Raw genomic sequence first — 23,376 nt, forward strand, 5'->3', positions numbered from 1 at the left:
CCCGCCTAGCCCATAGAGGCTAATGAGTCGATGATAAGACGTTGAAAACAGCAGCGTGAGGAATTGACTCAGTGCAAAAAGACAACTAAAGCTTTCAGAGGGAAGAAAAAGCAGATGGCCCGAACTAGAAAATGAGCTCGAAAACTGGGTCAACACACAGAGAGCAGACGGCCGAGGTGTTGCGGCTTATAGACATGTGCGGCTTATTGATGTTAAAAAAAATATATATATTAATTCCGTGGGTGCGGCTTATATTCAGGTGCGCTCAATAGTCCGGAAATCACGGTAACTAGTGACTGTAATGGATTACATTTAGAAAGTAAGCTACCAACCCTGATTATAGGCCTACAACTTTCACTTTAGCCCTCAAAACCAATACCTACGCAGGAGACGCACCATCAACCTCGATTTGTATTCGATCTGAACAGTTAATTTGATCATGTGTGTGTGTGTGCGCATGTGATACTTTATTTGTACAAAACAATGCATGAAATTAAATTAAATGTATGAAATGTATGCATTCACTACTGTAAGTCGCTCTGGATAAGAGCGTCTGCTAAATGACTAAAATGTAAAAATGTAAATGTAATTTGTTTCTCTCTCATCAGTTCTCCCAAACACATACTGCCAGAACACATTAGTAATGTAAGGCATGATCCCCAAAATTATCTATTTCTTGGAATCTTTGCTTACATCCTGAATACATTTGTAATTACAACTTAAAATGGACTGCACATCCATGCACAAAGCAAATGCATAAGACTTAGAAATCACTTCAACAACGTTTAAATCATTGCTCTGATTAAATCGTATTTCCTTCACCAAACAAGGAGCTGTCCAAGCCTCAGAAGACATTCGAAGCCAGTGATCAAGCAACTCCTGCCTAAATGGATAATGGAAACACTTCAACCACTTTTTATTCAACATTTTTTTTAATGTGTTTCATTCGTTCCAGCTGTTTTTATCAACAAGACAGTTCATTGGAAACACCTTAGAAGGCAATTGTTTTCTATTTACTATGCAAACTTTCTAAATATTAGACAAAATGTAAGGGTGTGTACTGGACACCTGCCCAATATCTTTCTTTTTTAAACAAGCCTTAGAAAGTTGGTTGCAATTTCAGTTTATCCACATGAAAAGACAGAACAAATAATACAACAAATATTGTGGTTAAATTCAAATATAGTCATTGATTAAAAAAACTGTATTTTTTGAAGAAATTTTAAAAAAAGGTATAATTTTAGTGAATGATATTATAAATGGGACTGGCGGAGTAATGTCACATGCAGCTAACACAGACATATGGAAATGTCTGCTCTACCCAAAATTACAACCAATTAATTGCAGCATTACAACAAAAATGGAAGAGGCAAGTAGAAGGGGAAAAAAGTAAGGAACTTGTATGTCGGTCCTGTATTAAAGAACATAAATGGTTAAAGAAAAGTGTGATAAATAAAAACATATACCAATTTTATTCAAGGACCAAAAAACTGATAGCTGTGCCATATAAATTGCAAAATAGTTGGGAAGAGATTTTCGATGTGCCCATTCCATGGCACATGGTTTATGAATTGATACGCAAAACAACGGCGGATTCAAAACTTAGAATTTTTCAACTTAAATTACTATACAAAATTCTTGCAACTAATAGAATGTTATATATATGGGGGATACAATCTTCCCAGCTCTGCAGATTCTGCAGTGAGGAGACAGAGTCATTAGATCATTTATTTTGGTATTGTCCATATGTAGCTCGTTTTTGGTCACAGGTCAAGGAATGGCTGAAGAATTGCAAGATTTGCCTAGAACTAATGCTGCAGATAGCAATACTGGGTGATTTGAAAAACCATAGTCAATCAATCAATAATATAATAATTATTTTAGCAAAAATGTTTATTTTTTAATTTACAATCTGTAGAACCTATGAGAATAGAAAGGTTCAATTGTTTTGTGAAGCATCACAGCACAGTTGAAAAATATATGGCAAATAGAAATCCGAAATGGATGATGTTGATGGATAGATGGGAGGGGTTGAATGGAGCTGAAGGGTGGGACTAATAACAAGATAAACAATGTAAAACATACGGGGTCTGTAAAATGTATGTAGGTTCAGAACTTTTGTGATATAGCACAGTTACAAATAGAAATCAAACTGGATGGACATCAGAAATAGAGGAAGGACTAAAAACAAACAAAAAATAACTATTGTGTATAAGATGAATAAATTGAAGGTAAAAGCCGAAGTGTTTATTAGTTTACTCCAATTGGGCGGTAGGGTTTGCGGGGAATAATAATAAAGGTATATTCTTTAAAAAAGTATGTATGTCTATATAGGTATGTGTATGTATATATGTGTATATGTATGCATGCGTGTATGGATATATATATTTACCCCAAAAATAAATGGGGGATTGGAAATGATGCAGACAATTACAGCGATGGAAGCAATATTCTTTCCGCAATATTAAGCTGATCCTCCCCTAAAAAAATAATACAAATAAAAATTAAATAAAAGGGTGTGTACTGGAGGCGAAGTCAGGTGCAGGAGAGCAGAGTGTAGAGAACAGGCACACTTTTTATTCCGGTCCAATGAAAGCACAAAAGTACATAAATGTGCCCAAACAAAGAAGAATAGACAAAAGTATGGCGCGTAACAATACCCACATAACATAAATACAATTTCACACAAAGACATGGAAAGGAACAGAGGACTAAATACATGCAGTGTGATTAGGGAATGAAAACCAGGTGTGTATGGAACAAGACAAAACAAATGGAAATATGAAAAATGGAGCGGCGATGGCTAGAAAGCCGGTGACGTCGATCACTGAACGCCGCCCGAACAAGGAGAGGAGCAGACTTCGGCGGAAGTCGGGACACAAAAAAATCACTGGACAAATTAATGGAAATGTAGTTTCAGAGAACAGCGCTAGGGCAGATCAGGCCTCATACTTAAGGTGCGGAAGAAAGGGGGCACAGCCATTGAGAAGATGATTGCCTGAGTTCAGGAGAGCGATCCATTACAAATCGGGTCTGGCCCCCGGGCATCCTGCCCAGATGATTGCGTGAACATTCAGTGACATCTGTCACAGTCCCAAACTTCTCTAGGACTTGATAAGAGTTAGTAAGAACTTAGCAGATACCGCAAATGAAATGTAACATGCTGTGTTTTCCCTGCAGCACCATCATTGCCCCAGATATCACAGCAGGAGGAGCGCCTGATGTCCTCATCACCCCAAAGTTTAAGGTGGACAATATTCGAGGGAAGTGTGAGGATAGATCAGTCCCACTGGGCACAGACGTCTATTCAATGTCTACTCCACGTTGGTTCCATGTAATTTTGTTGAAATTACATGGAAACAATGTTGATTCAACCAGTGTGTGCCCATGGGGTGGTTCTCCATTTATATATTATAATATGCTAAGCATTCTAGTTGCAGGAGGATCTCCTCCAACAATTTTGCACCAAATTTCTTACATTTTATGCTCGTTTGCACACCGTCGGTGTAGGGAAATCTAGTGAGTTACTTCGCTCAAACAAGGGGGCTAACCCTAGCACAGTTTTTCAGAATAAACAGTGCCGGTTCTTGACAGATCAGCTGGACAAAGTGTACTTTGGACGCAGCACTACGGGTCCTTTTCCCACGAAAATATTTAGCGCCGGCAGTTCCTGAGGCATGAAGGTAAGGGTCCAGGCCAGAGTCGGGTTGCCCCGGGCCATGGGGCGGCTTTGAGGTTTGGTTTCTGACCATCTTGGTGCTTCTGGACAGCTGCGGACATCTTGGTACAGACGCTGTGCTGGGTCGAAAGGAGAACGGGGTGAAAGCAGATTCTTCTGCGGAGCGGGGGAAGAAGCAGACCTCACGATCCTAGCTGGAGGCCGGGGGAGGGGCCGTGTTCTCGGGGCCCTCCTCCCCAAGCACTTACTGTGACAACAGTGCTCCCAAGTGGCTCGGTCAGTGGGGGAAAGTTACTGGTTGCCAAAGTCCCCAAACCCGGTGTGGGCCGGATATCAGAACGGTGGTACCATAAAACCACATTGTTTCTGACCGAGGTTCTTCGTGTTCAGGGGTATCAAGAGTGCCGTATCGTCCAGGCGTGGGCCGGATCTCAGAACGGTGATACTATCAAGGCACAAGGCGAGACCCAGATGCAGACAAAGGAGGCAGATGGTTGGAGTCTTAATGTTTATTCATCCAAAGGGGTAGGCAAGAGAATGATCGTGGACAGGCAAAAAGATCAAAACCAGATCAGAGTCCAGGAGGAACAGAGTGGCAGACAGGCTCATGGTCAAGGCAAGTAGGTACAAAGTCCAGAAACAGGCAAGGGTCAAAACCGGGAGGACTAGAAAAAGGATCATGCAAAAAGCAGGAGAACGGAGAAAAACACTGGTTGACTTGGAAACATACAAGACGAACTGGCACAGAGAGACAGGAAACACAGGGATAAATACACTGGGAAAAACAAGTGACACCTGGAGGTGGTGGAGACAATCACAGTAATAGGTGAAACAGATCAGGGTGTGACAGGTACCATAAAACCACATTGTTTCTGCCAGAGGTTCTTCATGTTCAGGGGTATCAAGAGTGCCGTATCATCCAGGTGTGGGTATACTAAACACAGTTAGACACTCTCCTTCAAAGCAGGCTATTTGGGTGGTCCCGTCAGAAGTACAGAGCGGTTGGTAAGACCGGTATGTCTTAATTCCCATGAGCGATGGAACGTTGCATCCCATCCTGGTGTTTTAAACAAACATCTCAAGGTTACAAGTTTAAAATGCTTACACGTCGCCGGCTATTGCAGTCGCCAGCTAAGTGGTAGTCAAAGTCATTTTTAACTGTAATGCAGTTGAATAGTAATGATGACATGAACATGTGTTGGGATTGACATCCATACAAGCATTATACTCCGATTTTTACCTCAACATAGTGTGAAATACACTAAAATGTAGGCAGATTTTGCTGGGGGTCAATGAGGAGACTTGGGATCTTTCCCACAAGGCAATTCCATGGCAATTCCATTGTTTTGGTCAAGTTTGATTGACCTCTTTACCGCATATATGGTGAAAGGCCTTCTAATGTGTAGGGCAGGCCAGTAACTTTTGCAACCAAATCAATTTACTGTGCCCGGTCGAACACAGACTTTTAGGGTCACACCGGTTGATTCAAAATGAGTAGCCTAACAGTTGTTTACATGGCCCCAGTTGCATTTGCAAACAAATCATTTTTCTGTGTGAAATCAATAATATGTAAACATAGGGTGACAGTGAGCAATTGACAGTGCACAAAATAAACATAGATTTGATGTTGATAATGGCTTATTAATTGGCATAAATAAATTGTATTTCAATGGTTGCAGTCGTCAAAGATTGAATTGCATTGAATCAAATTAATCAGGGCTGCCGCTAGTATTTCTTATCTGGCTACCATATCAGAGTGCCCCAAAATAATTTCCAGCCTCTGTTTATAGTTATCATATTAGACCAACGACCTTACATATGAACCCCTGGGGGTACCTGTGTTTACGGAACACAATCATTTCAGTTAATCTAAAGTCATAAAAAGTATATACAGTATATATCATCTTGCCGTGAAAGGATAGTCCAACAGTGTAAACAAACCATCAAATTTTGACAAACCGCAATAACTGAGTAACAATGTTATTACACAGTGGTTTTAGCACCACTTGTAAAGCAGGATATATTGAACGTATGCATCAAATTGTATGCATAGACGGCTTGACAGAAATGGGAGCAGAAGGTGAATGTTAAACTATTGTTGCACGCATATCCAGATGATACTGTGCACCATTTTGCCCAATAAATCTGTACAGTAGGTGTGATCGAGGCGTTAAATAACCTTTGCATCTGTCATCTATCAGATTTATCCTCATTAATCTGGTTGGAAGCACCTGGCCCTGCTCATAAACAATGTGGAGTTTGATGATGACAACATGCTGAGGAGAGTGGTGGAGAAGGACTAGGTGAACATGGACACACAGGAACCTGTCTGGCCAGGTACACAAGGGGTAAAGCATCTCTCCTGCTTCTAGAAGAATGTCTATATGTTTAGTAGTCAAAGGTTTGTCTCCGCTGTGACTGAGTTTTAGTGTGCTCTTGCATGAGATGTGCAAGCTTTCTCTAAACGTGAGGAGTGGTCCTTGTCGGACAGCGTCTTCGTGATCGCCATGTCCCAGGGGAGCTGGGAAACATCCTTGTCCACTAAAGATAAACTACCCTAAACCTGGCGTCTTCCCCATCAACAACATATTCACACATTTGAACTGCAAAGCCTTGAGCAACAAATCCAAAGTCATTCTCATTCAGGCCTGCAGGGGAAGTGATCCTTGCATTTTCTTTTAGCGTTTCAAAAATGTTTGTAAACATTCACTGTTTTTGATATAATTATGTAGAAAGCCTACAGATGATTTGCATGTTTGTTGTTTCAGTCAAGGAATGGTCTGTTTGGGTCAGTGATGTGGTGTCTGGGCTAAGAGAATGACTCTATCAGGAGGTAACACAGAGAGAAGAGCTTCATCTCCCTTCTGTCCTGCACACCAGATTAGTGGGTCACATTAACATGCATTATATTGTTTTTAAATCAGTGTAAACCCTCATTCTATTCCCACCTCAGATACTAAGTCCTACAGACATAGACATAGCACATTGTTTGTACAGCTCATCATGGAGGCATTTAAAATAAGAATAAATAATATCTATGCCTGTGAGGATCATATTTATGAATTGTTTAGAAAAGCAAGTATCTGAAAAGAGACCAGGTAACAGTGCTTTGTCTTCAGGGATGAATTATCCCTTTAAAGCAAAATAACTAGATATGCTGTTTCTATTTCCTCCCACGCAGGTCATGCATCGCTTTGAACAAGATCCCAAACCAGATGTCAACCACTCTAACAAAGGACTTCCCGGGCCTCTGAGAATCAAAAAACAGATATCAACCACTCTAACAAAGGACTTCCCAGGCCTCTGAGAATCCCAAACCAGATGTCAACCACTCTAACAAAGGACTTCCCGGGCCTCTGAGAATCCCAAACCAGATGTCAACCACTCTAACAAAGGACTTCCCGGGCCTCTGAGAATCCCAAACCAGATGTCAACCACTCTAACAAAGGACTTCCCAGGCCTCTGAGAATCCCAAACCAGATGCCAACAACTCTAACAAAGGACTTCCCAGGCCTCTGAGAATCCCAAACCAGATGTCAACCACTCTAACAAAGGACTTCCCGGGCCTCTGAGAATCTGTGATAATTGATGAATTGTACTGTATTCACAAAGGAGGAATAAAGGAGGAACATTGGTTTAGTGCATTTGTTTTGTAATCCCTATGAAACCATAGAGCACAATAAAGTGTTATGTATACTCTCCTGTTAATACCATCACTAGTATGCTTTGATTTTATTATTTTAATGAACTTTTTTACATATTATTTTATCAAAAGCAAATTATGTATTATTATCAAAATGAAACACATCCTCCTGGAGATACTGGGTAGCCTCGGTAGGCTTTTCTTTCCAGCCCTGCTCTAACACACATAATTCGGCTAATCAAATTGTGTACATGATGATAATTCCTTTTTAGTGTAAGAGCTGTTTGAAAAGACTGCCTCAAATTTTAGCCTGTTTTGGTTTAAAGGAGTTTTAGCCATCCATGGTGACTTCACCATGCAGTAATTATTATTATTATAATTTTTAATGTAATTTAACCTTTTTTTTAACTAGGCAAGTCAGTTTTAAGAACAAATTCTTATTTACAATGACGGCCTACCCCAGCCAAACCTGGACAATGCTGGGCCAATTGTGCGCCGCCCTGTGGGACTCCCAATCACACCGGATGTGATACAGCCTGGATTCAAACCAGGGACTGTAGTGACACCTCTTTCACTGAGATGCAGTGCCTTAGACCACTGCGCCACTATAATTTTCCACTCGGGTAAATTATAGTGAACAAAAATATGAATGCAACATGTAAAGTTCTGGTCCCATGTTTTAAGAGATGAAATAAAAGATCGCAGAAATGTTCCATACACACAAAAAGCTTATTTCTCTCAAATGTTCTGCACAAATTTGTTTACATCCCTCTTAGTGAGCATTTCTCATTTGCCAAGATAATCCATACACCTGACAGGTGTGGCATATCAAGAAGCTGTGTAAACAGCATGATCATTAAATCAAATCAAATTACATTTTATTTGTCACATACACGTGTTTAGCAGATGTTATTGCGGGTGTAGCGAAATGCTTGTATTTCTAGTTCCAACAGTGCAGTAATATCTAACAGTAATATCTAACAGTAGTATCTAACAATTTCACAACAATACACACAAATCTAAAGTAAAGTAATGGAATTAAGAATATATAAATATTTGGGCGAGCAATGTCAGAGCGGCATAGACTAAGACACAGTAGAATAGTATAGAATACAGTATAGACATATGAGATGAGTAATGCAAGATATGTAAACATAATTAATTTTTTTTAATATATTTTTTGTTATTTATTTATTATTATTTTTTATTATTTATTACAAAAACCACAAGGAAGGGGTAACATTAAAGTTTTAGAACATGAAGGACAAACAATACAGCATCAAGACACTATCAAACATGTATCAGTCTTTCCACAACAGAGCCATCCTTGTGTCAGGGTGCGTGTGCATGATAGTGATATAAAATATTTGTCATAGTTTCCTTTTTCATGATCACAATTTTGTGAAACCCGAACCCTCCAAGATCCCCCCCACAGTTCCCCAATAGCTGTCCCTCAACCATTCGAGACCCCTCCCACATTCCCCCCGAAACATTTTTTTTTTTTTAAATACAATTAAATTACATTCCCCACCCCCAAGAACCCCCCAATGCACCAACAACCAAGAGAATGAACTAAAGAGAAAAAAGGGAAAGACAGAAGAAAACAGCAAACAACATTGCAAAAAAAACAATTTTAAACAAAGGACATCAAGGACAACTAAAATCATAACAGCAATGCCTACTTTATATGTTTGTGTGCATGTCTGGCACTATTACATGTATGTGTCACGTCCTGACCAGCAGAGGGAGTATTGTATTAGTATTTTGGTCAGGACGTGGCAGAAGGGTTTGTGTTGTATGGTTTTTCTAGTATGTCTGTTTCTTTGTTGGTCTGTGTGGCTCCCGATCAGGAACAGCTGGTTCTCGTTGTTCCTGATTGGGAGTCATATATTAGGAGTGTGTTTTTCACCTGGGGTTTGTGGGTTGTTGTTTTTGCATTGTGTTGGTGTAGCATGCAAAACTGTTTCCTGTTGTCGTTTTTGGTGTTCACATTTAATAAATTATAATGTTGAGCACGCAACCCGCTGCGCCTTGGTCCTCTCTTCACGAAGACAGCCGTTACAGTATGTGTGTGTTCTTGTATGTGTTTATTTGAATGAGAGTGTGTGTATATGCATGTGTACAAACACCTGCACGGCATCAGCCTCAGGCAAACCGGCATTAGTTGTAAAAACACTGTCACTTAGTGTCATTCGAATGTACTTTTATTATTTTTTATTTTGACTTTTTTTCTCCCTTTATCTTTTGACCATCATTCTCTCTCTCACACAGCAACTCCACTCCCACTTGTCTCCAATTCCACATACCAACCCTAAGCCCATCCCATCTATCTCTGCTGGCCACCCACTTCGTGTTTCTACGCAACACATATCTTTCAACTATGCTATGATGTTTAACGTACAATTTCAATCTATCTAATTGAATAGAATCTACAGATTGCGTGTTGAAGAAAAATACTTTTACTAAGAGTATTAGTATATTAGTAATTGACTGACCCCGGTCTCTCCAGATCTCCTAACAGTACTATTTCTAGGGTTAATTTTAGATCAATGCTATGCATTTTCAGCCATTCCTGAACCTGAGAACAGAAACAGGCTACCTGAGGGCAATACCAAAATAAATGGTCTATTGATTCTGTATCCTCACAACAAAATCTGCAGAGCTTCGATGATTTTATGCCCCAAATATTCAACATTTTGTTGGTGGCAAGAATTCTGTATAATAATTTTAGCTGAAAAGCACAAAGTCTTGAATCTTGCGTTGTTTTATATATCAACTCATACACCCTGTACCATGGAATCGGTACATGAAAAATCTCTTCCCAACTATTTTGCAATCTGTATGGCACAGTTGTCAACATCCTGGTCCTCAAATGAAACTGGTATACTTTCCTATTTATGCTATTTTTATTCCTCCGTCAGTTTTGAACCTTTATATTGGGCAGACAGACCAGTTCCCTACCTCCTCCCGCTGCCACCCGCCTCCTCCATTTTTAGGGCAATGCTGTTATCAATTGGTTGTACTCTTGGATTGAGCAGACCTTCCCGTACAATTCTGATAACTCCATGAAGGACATAACTCTACCATTACAATTTACAATATAATTTAAGAACAAAATACCCTTTTCAAACATCTTTCTCATAAATACAGGTATTTTATCAACCAGCACATTTGAGTTCAGCCATAATATTTGTTGTATCTTTTCAGGGGGATGAAATTGAAATTGTAGCCAGCTCTGCAATGCTTGTTTGAAAAAGACAGATACTTTGAAAAAAGTATCATTTTCAATTAATCGAAAATGAGACATGGCAATCTGCACAAAGGCAAAAAGGCAATTTTTAAACAATGGATGAGCTTTTCTTATTAATCTACTTGAGAACCATTTATGGTTCAAATAAAACTTTTGAATGAGTGACGCTTTTAGAGAGAGGTTTAGTGCTTTTATATTTAATCATCTCAACCCACCCAATTCATATTCATTATATAGATAGGCTCATTTTATTTTGTCTGGTTTAGCGTCCCAGATAAAGCAAAATATTTTTTGCTCATATGATTTGAAAAATTAATCATCAGGAGTAGGCAGCGCCATAAATAAGTGAGTAAACTGAGATATGACTAAGGAGTTAATCAGGGCAATTCTTCCATAAATAGACAGGTATTTACCTCTCCATGGTTGCAGGATCTTGTCTATTTTTACAAGTTTCTATTGAAATTCATTGTGGAGAGCTTATTTATATCTTTTGTGATATGAATACCGAGTATGTCTACTTCACCATCAGCCCGTTTTATAGGTAAGCTGCAGGGTAATGTAAAAGTTCTATTTTTTAAGGATCCAATACGTAATATTGTACACTTATCATAATTATGTTTTAGTCCAGAGAGTACAGAAAAGTTATCCAGATCTTTAATGAGACATTGCAGGGATCTAGCTTGCGGACTTAACATAAAACTTGAGTCATCGGCATACATGGACACCTTTGTTTTTAAGCCTTGGATTTGTAATCCTCTAATGTTGTTATTGGATTCGATTTTAATAGCTAGCATTTCGATGGCCATAACGAATAGATATGGGACAGCGGACACCCTTGTTTAACTCCTCTTGACAATTCAAAACTCTCTGAGAAGTAGCCGTTATTTACTATTTTACACCTGGGGTTGCTATACATTATTTTTACCCATTTTAAAAGAGAATTACCAAAATTGAAAAGATCCAGGCGTTTATAAATAAAATCCAGTCTTACTTTATCCAATGCCTTTTCAAAATCCGCTATAAATACCATTCCTGGCTTCTTATATGTTTCATGATGTTCTATTATTTCTAGTAGTTGTCGTATATTATCTCCAATGTATCGTCCATGTAAAAAACCTGTCTGTTCAGGATGAACAATACCTGGTAAAACCCTTTTAATTCTGAGTGCTATGCATTTTGCTAGTATTTTTGCATCACAACATTGAAGTGTAAGGGGCCTCCAGTTTTTTAGATAGACTGGGTCTTTATATTTGCCATCTGGGTCTTGTTTTAACAATAGAGAAATCAGACCTTCCTGCTGAGTACCTGACAGACTACCATGGTCTTTATACCCCTATCCGCAGTCCCTGAGATTTGTACACGTTTATGAATAGGGTTGTAGCTCAAGAGTATTTCCGTATTGTTCTGGGTTAGGAGTTAATTCAAATCTGAGACGATCCTGTCGACGGTTCTATAGAACCCTTTTTAATCTTTATAAGTTTCGTAGGTTCCGATATCCTTTTGCAATAAAAATCCCGGTCCTTCTCTTTGATATTGTCACATAATCCATCGTGCTGTTGAAAGGAGGACCAAGGGGCAGCGGGAATATGGATGCTCATATTTTTAATTTTTAAAAAAGGAGTAAAGCATCCACTGAAAAAACAATAAACAGTAGTGCTCACAACAATTCCCCACAAACACACAGACAAACACACCCAACTAATATAGGACTTCCAATCAAAGGCAACACCACACAGCTGCCTTCAATTGGAAGTCCACCCCAATTACCTCTACATAGAAACACCCAACCTAGACAGAACAAAGAAAACCCAACTTCTTCTGCCACGCCCTGACCAACACTTATACACCTACTCCACCTGCTGGTCAGGACGTGACATTACCCCCCCCCTAAAGTTGCAGACCCCGAATGCACCTTCAAGAGAAAAAACACAAAACACCCAAAACAACCCGAAAATTTCCCCCTAACTACAGGGAGGGAAGGGAGGGTGGCTGCCGTCAACGACGGCACTGTGCTACACCCCCCCTCCCCAACCCACCCATGTTGGAGGCGGCTCAGGTTCTGGCCGTTCCAGGCAGTCGGGGCAGTCCGGCGGCTCGGGGCGGCTCGGGGCAGTCCGGCGGCTCGGGGCGGTCTGGGCGGTCCGGCGGCTCGGGACGGTCTGGGCGGTCCGGCGGCTCGGGACGGTCTGGGCGGTCGGGCCGGTCCGGCAGCTCAGGGCGGTCGGGCCGCTCCGGCAGCTCAGGGCGGTCGGGCCGCTCCGGCAGCTCAGGGCGGTCGGGCCGCTCCGGCAGCTCAGGGCGGTCGGGCCGCTCCGGCAGCTCAGGGCGGTCGGGCCGCTCCGGCAGCTCAGGGCGGTCGGGCCGCTCCGGCAGTTCAGGGCGGTCGGGCCGCTCCGACGACTGTTGACTGGCGGGCAGCTCCGACGACTGTTGACTGGCGGGCAGCTCCGACGACTGTTGACTGGCGGGCAGCTCCGACGACTGTTGACTGGCGGGCAGCTCCGACGACTGTTGACTGGCGGGCAGCTCCGGTGACTGGCGAGTCTGGGTTTACGCACTTGGAGCCTGGTGCGTGGTGCTCATACTGGGCGTACCAGATTGGGAACACGCACCTCAAGGCTAGTGCGTGTAACGGGAAACACCGGACCGTAGAGGCGCACTGGCAGTTTTAAGCGCAGGGTTGGCATCTCCGGTGCTGGCTCGATGCCTACTTTCCCCTGGCACGTGCGGGGTGCTGGTATTGAGCCTACCATGGCACCTACCCCAAAGCACGGGACCTGTCCAGTCTGTTTACTTTTAACAAGGGTACGGGGCGCTGGCCTGGGTCTCCAATCTTGCCCCGTCACACAGCCCTTGTGCCCCCCCTAAAAAATTCTTGGGGGTGCCTCTTGGTCTCCCTTACCCGTCGTGTTCCCCAGTCCTCGCCAGAATTCTTCTTCCGCTGCTTGGTCCTGTGTTGGTGGGGAATTCTGTCACATAATCCATCGTGCTGTTGAAAGGAGGACCAAGGCGCAGCGGGAATATGGATGCTCATATTTTTTATTTAAAAAAAAGGAGTAAAGCATCCACTGAAAAAACAATAAACAAAACAATGAACAGTACTCACGATACGACAGTGTAGCAGGCTAAACCAAAAAAAAGCAGTGCTCACAACAATTCCCCACAAACACACAGACAAACACACCCAACTAATATAGGACTTCCAATCAAAGGCAACACCACACAGCTGCCTTCAATTGGAAGTCCACCCCAATTACCTCTACATAGAAACACCCAACCTAGACAGAACAAAGAAAACCCAACTTCTTCTGCCATGCCCTGACCAACACTTATACACCTACTCCACCTGCTGGTCAGGACGTGACAATTATACCAGCTGTGGGGGTATGTAATCTCGCTGAGACCTACTTCCCAGGCCTCGGATAACTCTATAGGCTTTGGAAAATTGGTTGTATAATTAGAACTTTGGTTCTTACGATATATGTGTGCAGACGCATTACTGGGGAGGGTCAGGTAGAAGCCGCTGTGTTCCATGATGCACTCCTGTGTACACGCGAATGACGTTGTATTTATCATGCCTGAGGGTTTAAGTTAACCCCCGATGCCTCCACCACATCTTGCTCTAAAACCCAACTGTTAAACTTTTGGGGCCAGTTTTTCCAACGGACCAAGACCCATTTTTTACCCCTTTCTCTCTTATGATCTAGAATTTCCTCCACGTGAAAGACTTTGTCTTTAACTACCTGTACCTTCTGTAGTTCCTTCTCATAAAACGATCCCTCTATAAGCTCCCCGTCATAATCTTTTAATTTGTAGACAGGGGGTATGCGAGGTAGACATTCGGTAACGGTGAACACTTCGTCACTATAACCTTGCTCATATTTCTTGTCGAAAACACCCCTCAACTTTGATATACGTACCATGTCCCCCACTATGAATTTAAAATCAATTTTTTTCTTACGGCGAAGGGGGAACAAACCATACAGATTTTTAAAGACTTGAAAAGAGTTTTCAGAAGAGACCTCTGCGTGCTTCATCCTTATACTCTTATGGTAGCTGTAGTTGTAACTCTTTACTAAATCTTGAACTATATCGATATATCAATGCGTGTTGTGAGCTGTAAAATATCTCCACATCCGCTCCTTCAGAGTTCTGTTAAAGTGTTTGACAACTGAAGCTTTCAAATCCGAGCCTGTAGCAAAATGTACTATATTGTGCTTCTTCATGAGTTTCTGAAAAGTATTATTAAAAAATTATTTTCCGCCATCAGTCTGCACTTTCTTGGGGACTCCTCCTTCCTTCAAGATAGAGTCAAAGGCCCTGGTCACCTCTGCCCCACTCTTATTTCTTAAGACCCTTACAAAGGCCATTTTAGAGAAAATATCTATAACCGTTAGCATGTATCGATTTCCATCATTTGTCACATAGATCCGCCTGAAACTGGGACATGGGATGAATAGAAAAAACTCTATTTCTTGGAAATTGTTTTCGTACAGGTTTATGCAAAGTATAAGCATCCTGCGCGGCGAACCAATCATCCACTTGAGCAACGCCTAACCGGCTACCTGTTCCCTCGGCCAAAGCTCTCTGTACACGCTCCTTACCCCCATAAGACCCAGGGTTAGAGGGGGTGTAATACACGTTTTTCAACATCTGCTCCGCCATCCTTCCTGCCTCTCTGAGGTACAATAACGTTAATGAGCCACTTTCAAATAACGACAACATTTCAGTTTCATTTTTGTATTTTTATTTTTGCAAACATCATGTATTACATATACAGACAATTTAGGATTCGTTGCAGGATACTTGTCCCTGTTTTCTCAATGATCGATCCCAGCATGCAACACCCTGTATATTTGGTTTAGATTTACAGGCTTTTGTCGCTGAATTTTTAAACACACACATCAGCTATATAAGTATATAAACAACAAATGTGATACATGTTACAATTAAACAGTGTTTCAAACAAATAAAGTAAAATCTTAGACAAGTTTGTTTCTAGTTCTTCAGAATCATCCACAAGACGGGAGACCAGTTGTGTCCATTGCATACTCTCGCCCGTATGTCGTACATGATTCATGATTTGCTCCATTTTTAGCACACGCTCTACATTAGCCCAGGTATTATGGATTGTGTCGATTGATACATCGTTCACTCTATTTTCAAAAATTTGATGCATCGCATTTGTAAGTTCTCTCAAAAGAAAAAACGTATTTATTCTCTCTAAGAACGTATGTATGTAGTTCCCCATTGCTTTACATCTAAATAACAAATAGGTATTGTCACTCGGTCTCTGGGGTTTTGTTGAGCCAGAAAGTCATCACGTCCTCCACCACAGCTTCCCGGTATTTGTTGTCGTCCACCAGGGTGTGTCGGATTTCTTTGAGTTTCTCGTGGATGTAGATCGCCTCCTTCAGTTCATGTAGGAAAGCCTCGGTTACCCCGTAAACTCTGGGAATAGACGGCACAAGACCCATAGACTCCAGGGCTCTGACCAGCGCAGGTATAAACCTGCAGGACCACAGTCTTTTCACCAGCTCCTCAAAATGGTTGAAGAAGTAGTATTTTGGGGGCTCGTATAAACACGGATGCCGACGCTGGCTGGGGTGATTGATCTCACAACCGATGCATTTTTCACGTATATACTCTCCAATCACCACGTTTAAAAGTGTGGCTACAGTGGCCTTGATGGTGTCCACAAAAATAGTACTGACCACCCCATCAAACACATCCTCAGGCTGTGGACATGTAGGGGTGTCGAGGGTCTTGGCTGGGGGGAGTAGAATGGTTGGCTGCAAGGCATACAGTCCTTAGGGTCTGGCCCCCATGACGTATCAGAGTCCAGGTATGTTGTAGGAATATCCATGGTATATGCTGAAATGAAGAAGTGGAGGCTTTAAGGGACCTCCTTTTATTGTAGAACCAGGCCTTTGGGGGGGGGTCAGGGCATGGTTAACGCAGCTGCGTACTTAGTTTTCTTCGGGGGCTGACCCTTCTGAGGATGACCCTTCTTGGGATTCCTTTGAATCATAATCCTCAGGATTCGTATATATTATGCACTTCCTTAGCCGAACAATGCTCTGCCACTGTTGGCTCTGTACAAAAAGAACGTCCAACAACTAACATGCTCAATTCCATTAGATCCCAACTTTTAAAAGGAATAAGCATGCGCAACCTGAAATCCCCAGTCAGGCCACCATCACGAATGTTTTGGCTGCGGGTTTCCTCGTTGCTGATACAGAACTCCACGCAGCCACATGGAAGTCCATTCTTTCTCTGTATTTTCACCCTGTGAAATACTCTTCCTGAGGAGTCTGGGGTACCTTCCCAACGGGTCTTGTAGCCCGTGAACAAGCTATACCCCTTGGTGATAACTCTCAGTTCAGGACACAAAACCTTGCGAAAAACCGCCCAGTCTTCAGCCCCATAGTCCACTCCTAAAGTCTGGTCTGTATATTCTCCACCTTCGGCTACAGTATAGAGTTTCACTCTACGGGCCGGGTAATCAAACTGATACCCCCAGTGCTGTCCATTAGACATCATCACTTGATCTTTCAGTGCAGTTGCGGGCGATATTTGGGTTCTACACACACATAGAAACCGCTTTTTTGGAGCGTCATATATTGTTGCTTTATACTGGGTCTTTTCTCTATGTTTCAACCGCGGTCCTGCTTCCGTTGTTACGGTCATCACTGCTTTACCAAAATCCATGTTTATTTTTAAAATATTGTTTAGTGTTCTGGGGCCGCATGTGTGTCTGGGGCGTATTTATAAGACGTCTGCCTCCAACACATAACCCCCCGGACATTCCTAATTCATAGACAACAACACTAAGAGCAATAAAATAGGGGGGTGTGGGGTCATCCTCTTTGAAATGTTCAAACACAACCCCCCCAGTTCAATGAGGGCCCTACACATCAATCATCATGACAACTTCAAAGAGATGCAATATAGATATAACACACACTCTAACACGTGACAGAACAGGATAAAACTATATGACCCTAACCACGTGACACCTTCCTGCCAGGATGTCCAGACCGGATGCCCTTATTTGGGCATGTACGCCCCAGCCGGACATAGGGTCATAAATCACGATTTTGACCGATGCCGTCCACTTTATTCTCTCTATTGTCCCTTAGGATAGATTTAAATAGAATAGATTCACTATTGTCCATTTCATAAGAAACTGAAATTTGTATACTGTATATCTCAACCTGCCCCCATATACTGTATATATACACACATGTTGAGAGGTGCAGTGTCAGCCACAGAGCTGGAGAGCAGTTTAAGTGTAAATGCCTTGCTCAGATGCACAAATGCAGCTGTTGGGACCTGCCAGTATACTTCCCAGTTCAGTTGCCACTTTTTTGCTTGAACCAGCAATCTTCCAGTTACTGGTCCAACTAGGCAACCTGCTGCCATGGTAGGCAGGCACAATGAAATTACCGTAGAGAAAAATATTAATATGATAGAGTATTGTCACAGTAGACTACAACTTGAGTAATTACATGTTAACATTACATTTTAAATGTTGCATGTTGCAAACATGTACGTTGAAAACGTTGGTAAACCTACCTATATTGCAGTTACACTGTAGCCTACCTACACTCACCTGCCAGTTTATTAGGTACAGTCATCTAGTACTGGGTTGGACCCCAGTTGCCTCGAGCTCAGACGGAATTCTTCTGGACATGGATTCCGGTGGTGTTCCGCTGTCCAATCTGCAGCAACTGCATGATGCCATCGTGTCAGCACGGACCAACATCCCTGTGGAACATCGGAAACGTTCCACAGGGATGTTGGTCCGTGCTGACACGATGGCATCATGCAGTTGCTGCAGATTGGACAGCGGAACACCACCGCCACTAGCCTGTGCCGTTGACACCAGGCAGGATGGGTCCATGGAATCATGCTACTTACACCAAATCCTGACTCTGCCATCAGCATGACGCTACAGAAACCACGATTCATAGGATCATGCAATGTTTTTCCACTCCTCAATTGTCCAGTGTTGGTGATGGCGTGCCCACTGGAGATGCTTATTTTTGTTTTTTTGCTGATAGGAGTGGAACCCCGGTATGGTCGTCTGCTGCAATAGCCCATCCGTGACAAGGATCGAAGAGTTGTGCGTTCCGAGATGCCGTTCTGCACACCACTGTTGTACTGCAATGTTATTTGTCTGTTTGTGGCCCGCTTGTTAGCTTGCACGATTCTTGCAATTCTGCTTCAACCTCTCTCATCAACAAGCTGTTTTTGCACACAGGACTGCCGCTGACTGGATGTTTTTTGTTAGTCGCACCATTCTCAGTAAACCCTAGACACAGTTGTGCGTGAAAAGCCCAGGAGGACGGCCGTTTCTGAAATACTGGATCCAGAGCTCCTGGCATTGTCATACCACGCTCAAAGTTGCTTGTTCTGCCCATTCTGCCAGCAGCATACCACCCTGCATACCACTGCTGGCTTGCTTCTGAAGCTAAGTAGGGTTGGTCCTGGTCAGTCCCTGGATGAGAAACCAGATGCTGCTGGAAGTGGTGTTGGAGGGCCAGTAGGAGGCACTCTTTCCTCTGGTCTAAAAAATATCCCAATGCCCCAGGGCAGCGATTGGGGACACTGCCCTGTGCAGGGTGCCGTCTTTCGGATGGGACGTTAAACGGGTGTCCTGACTCTCTGAGGTCATTAAAGATCCTATGGCACTTACCGTAAGAGTAGGTGTGTTAACCCCAGTGTTCTGGCTAAATTCCCAATCTGGCCCTCAAACCATCACGGTCACCTAATAATCCCAAGTTTACAATTGGCTCATTCATCCCCTCCTCTCCCTTGTAACTATTCCCCAGGTCATTGCTGTAAATGAGAATGTGTTCTCAGTCAACTTACCTGGTAAAATAACGGTTAAATAAAATTATAAATGTTCAATCCAACAGTAACTGAATGTCTCGATACCCGTCTGCCTGCTTTATATAGCAAGCCACGGCCACTTGACTCTGTCTGTAGGAGCAATCAATTTTCATGAACGGGGTGATGTACCTAATAAACTGGCCAGTGAATGTATATCTACTCTAGGCCATAATTACATATAGGACCTTATGCAGTATGGCTATAGGGTTCAGTGGAGAATGCAATTCATTTTCACAGATTTGGAGGCAAGGCCTCAGTTCATGTATTCTACAGCCTACTGACAATTGATTAGATGTATGGCCAGAAGGAAACATTGTATCAGATAAAGTAGTTATTTTTCTCAATAGCCTGCATGTTGACATAATTGTCATGGACGGTGATGTTGCCAACTTTCTCACTACCAAATAAGGGACAAAAGGTGGCGTGCCAGTGCACAATGCCATGGCGGTGTGGGTATGGTGTTGTGTGAATGAATATACAGTGTATATTCATATTCTTATTCAATTGGAAAGGCAAAACATTTTTATATTCCATTTAGTCTATAGCTTTAATAAAACTGTATCATTATGTAAACTTATGTGAATAAACCTCAAAATAAATGATCAAAGAAATCACAATTTGGACCTTTACAGCTACATTTTTTTTAAACAATTCAAATGCAAAACAGGAAAAGAAGTGCATGAGTCACTCACCAAGTCTACTTTTTCTATGGATATTTTTTGCTGCTCTTGACTGATTTAAGTAGTCCTTTGTCCCTTTGCATAGCCAGAGAGAATTCCTTACATGACAAGTCACAGTTCACAGATATTTGAAGCTCATTTTTGATCAGCTCTGTGCTGCATCTGTTTCTTGAGTCTGACCATTTAGTGGTCATCAGAGAGAAAATCCTCTCTACAGAGGCATTTGAGCCTGGCACGCTAAGGACAAATGAGACAATCCTGAACATGTTGATCAAGTTGGCTTTCCCAAGGTTTTGGAAAACTGCCACCCACTTCTCTCAGGTGGATGTTGTGGTACCCTGTCTGGCTTTCTGTATTTCCTCCCAGCTAGCACAAAACTCTTCATAGAGTTGGTTCATACTGTCTCTGTCATTTTGAGGGCAACCACCACCTTGCTCCAGGTCAGTGAAGGAGAGCTCCTCATAGAGGACGATTGGTTTCAGTTTCACCATTACATATTCTGGTGAGAAATCAAACCACTTGTCAATGTATGTAATGGCAGTGTCATAGAACTTCAAAGTCCTGTTGCTGCTTGGACCTTTGTGCTGACAGTTGTTTGTCCATCAGCTGCTTGGTCTGGTATCCAAAAAAAGCTGTCCTGTTTCCGCTGAAGCATCTTCATTTTAAACTTTTAGATTTCCTCGTCAACATCTGATGCAGAGCGTTGTTTCCTCCAGCTTTTTTATGAGTTGGTCAAAAACACACCCCACGTTGTGGAAAAAGCACAGATAAATCTCAGCAGCTTCCGTTTTTTCTTCATACTCTTCAGTGCCACAGGACAGAGCTTCACTTGCCACGATTTTGTCATTTTCCACAGTAGACGTTACGAAGAATGCACCGATATTTAGCTAGCGTGGCCTTCTTGTGCATTTCTGTGGATGCATGCTGAGTTAGGTCATTCTCCCCTCCATGGCCAATTGAGAATTCAAGACGGACTACCACGGGCTTAACCCACGTCTTTTTTGCTTCCCATTGTTTGTTGTAGCTGCAGTCTTTTCTTTTTTGCAGGTTTATCCATATTTCCTTGATATGCCAAACCGACCGAACAACAGACATTACTTTGCAGGAATTGCCGCGTTTGCGCTATACTGTGAATCCCGGCTAATATAATCCTCGGCAAGACGGAGCTGCTCTTCCTCCCGGGGAAGGACTGCCCGTTCCATGATCTCGCCATCACGGTTGACAACTCCCTTGTGTCCTCCTCCCAGAGTGCTAAGAACCTTGGCGTGATCCTGGACAACACCCTGTCGTTCTCCACTAACATCAAGGCGGTGACCCGATCCTGTAGGTTCATGCTCTACAACATTCGCAGAGTACGACCCTGCCTCACACAGGAAGCGGCGCAGGTCCTAATCCAGGCACTTGTCATCTCCCGTCTGGAAGAACTGCAACTCGCTGTTGGCTGGGCTCCCTGCCTGTGCCATTAAACCCCTACAACTCATCCCGAACGCCGCAGCCCGTCTGGTGTTCAACCTTCCCAAGTTCTCTCACGTCACCCCGCTCCTCCGCTCTCTCCACTGGCTTCCAGTTGAAGCTCGCATCCGCTACAAGACCATGGTGATTGCCTACGGAGCTGTGAAGGGAACGGCACCTCCATACCTTCAGGCTCTGATCAGGCCCTACACCCAAACAAGGGCACTGCGTTCATCCACCTCTGGCCTGCTGGCCCCCCTACTTCTGAGGAAGCACAGTTCCCGCTCAGCCCAGTCAAAACTGTTCGCTGCTCTGGCACCCCAATGGTGGAACAAGCTCCCTCACGACGCCAGGACAGCGGAGTCAATCACCACCTTCCGGAGACACCTGAAACCCCACCTCTTTAAGGAATACCTAGGATAGGATAAAGTAATCCTTCTAACCCCCCCCCCCCCCCCCCCCCCCCCTTAAAAGATTTAGATGCACTATTGTAAAGTGGTTGTTCCACTGGATATCATAAGGTGAATGCACCAATTTGTAAGTCGCTCTGGATAAGAGCGTCTGCTAAATGACTTAAATGTAATGTAAATGTAATCTAATACGAGACAGTTGGCAACCTTAATTCATTGTTATCTGATGTAAGCTGCTATAGCTTGCATTTAATTGAAGGAAGGCCATGAGCAGTAGGACCTACAGATTTAATGACCCTAAAAATATCAGTATGACGTAATCACATATGGATACTTATAATGACAACGAGCAGCAGGGGGAATGCTGCCTATGTAACCGATGTGAAATGGCTAGTTAGTTAGCGGTGGTGCGCGCTAATAGCGTTTCAATCAGTGACGTCACTCGCTCTGAGACTTGAAGTAGGGTTTCCCCTTGCGTTGCAAGGGCCGCGGCTTTTGTGGCGCGATGGGTAACGATGCTTCGTGGGTGTCAGTGTTGATGTGTTCAGAGGGACCCTGGTTCGAGCCCAGGTTGGGGCGAAGAGAGGGACGGAACCTACACTGTTACACCTATATAGGTCCGTACCCCGCGTTAATCAAAATAAACCATAATTCTACTATTTCAGTTCAACATTGCTGCACCTACCACCGAGTCGGCTATTGGAGTCCCGTATCAATGTTAATAATGGTCGACCAATAACCTAATGTGCACTGCATTCAGATTTCAATTCTCTTATTTATTGTATCCCTTGATGTAAGACATAAAAAACATGAATGATACAAATTCCTTGCCCATTTGCCCCCATATGTGAAACACAGGCCAAGGTTGAAAAGCATTTCAATATGATGATAGACACTGAAAACGTCATATAGCACTTACTTGCCCAAATATGAAATATTTGATAGAGCAACTGACTTCATGAGCCTTGAAATGCTTTCTGGACATCATTTGGCTAGTATTTACAAATGTCGCCCACCAGAATAGGGTTAAATCTTATCCAATCTGGTTTGGTTTCGGCAGATCGTTTCGTAAAACCCGCAGTTAACGGTTCAACCAATAGAAATGCTCTGACAATTGTTCAACATCTTGCTTCCTCTTTGACACGCGTAGGGTCACAAACTATCTACTTTAAAACAAATATAGAATGTCGTATCCTATATATATTTTTCCACCATACAGTATATGAGCCGGACCAGATTAAAACCTTTCGTTTTTCAAGTCTAGTCCATGATCTAGACATGGCTGTTATTTGATAGACGTGTCCGCTGACCAACGAGAGTTTTTCCTGTCATGACTAGGACGGACTTCGTGCAACACTATATAT

At 42.7% G+C, this 23,376-nt stretch overlaps 1 pseudogene; it reads left to right on the forward strand.

The window, feature by feature from the left end:
- The first annotated feature begins 5,901 nt into the window (after nt 1-5,901).
- Nucleotides 5,902-6,986, forward strand: LOC123744164 (caspase a-like; annotated as a pseudogene).
- The last annotated feature ends 16,390 nt before the right edge of the window (nt 6,987-23,376 follow it).

Source organism: Salmo salar, chromosome 08 (genome assembly GCF_965601325.2).
Source record: "Salmo salar chromosome 08, fSalSal1, whole genome shotgun sequence".
NCBI classification, from domain to species: Eukaryota; Metazoa; Chordata; class Actinopteri; order Salmoniformes; family Salmonidae; genus Salmo; species Salmo salar.